This window comes from Microtus ochrogaster, unplaced genomic scaffold (assembly GCF_000317375.1).
Source record: "Microtus ochrogaster isolate Prairie Vole_2 unplaced genomic scaffold, MicOch1.0 UNK3, whole genome shotgun sequence".
Lineage (NCBI taxonomy): Eukaryota > Metazoa > Chordata > Mammalia > Rodentia > Cricetidae > Microtus > Microtus ochrogaster.
The window spans coordinates 1495309-1496150 of NW_004949101.1; positions in this window are offsets into that span (position 1 = coordinate 1495309).

Consider the following 842-nt stretch of genomic DNA (forward strand, 5'->3'; position numbering starts at 1 on the left):
CAAATGCATAAGCGGCTACTTAGGGCACCCTGAGGGCATGATCATTAGAAAAAGCCACTTCTAATATTACCATTTGACAAGCAGCTGGTGATGTCCAGTTGAAACACACGTGTGGGGGGGGGAGGAGTTCAACATCTGGTTGGATTGGAGGACACAAAGATACCAGTGGCTTAAGGGGATGAGAATGACAAAGGGCCTCCTTAGCATCAAAGGCCTTCCTTTGCATTTTACAAAAGAACCCTTGAGCTCACAAGGAGAAAGGGCAAACACCTGACTCGGTCTCCAGCTCAAGAGCAAATCCCACCTTGGTCCATCTGGAGAACCCTGGCTGGTATTTGTGGATGTAGCAGCTACGTAAGACTCGTGGTGAACTGACATCATACAAAGATGGAGAACGGATGCCAGGCCTGGCAGGTATGAGGATGACAGAAGAGGCTGAAGGACCCCACCCCAGGCCTCTGAGTTGGCAGCCCACTAAGCTTAGAAGGATGAGGGGAAGTTTCACCACCCACCCCCAACATGTTGGCTACCATTTTTCTCGATTTCAGACAGTTTCATTTCAGCACAATTTGGCCCGATCCTACTTTCTCGGCTCAGAAGGTGGGTGGCCAGAAACAGATGAGAACAACTCTTGAGAGTTTCCTCGATGCACAGCTTCTTTTTTTTTCTTTTTTGAGTCCCAAATCACTTCCAAATGCAGCCGCTCAGCCAAGCGCCAAGAGATCACGCTGAGTGAGGCAGCCGCACATTCGAGAAGGGAGGAATTGGTGAGACCCCGAGGCAGACTCTGCCAGTGGACTGGGCCAAGAGGCTGTCACTGCCTGGGGGGGGGGGGGGGGGGG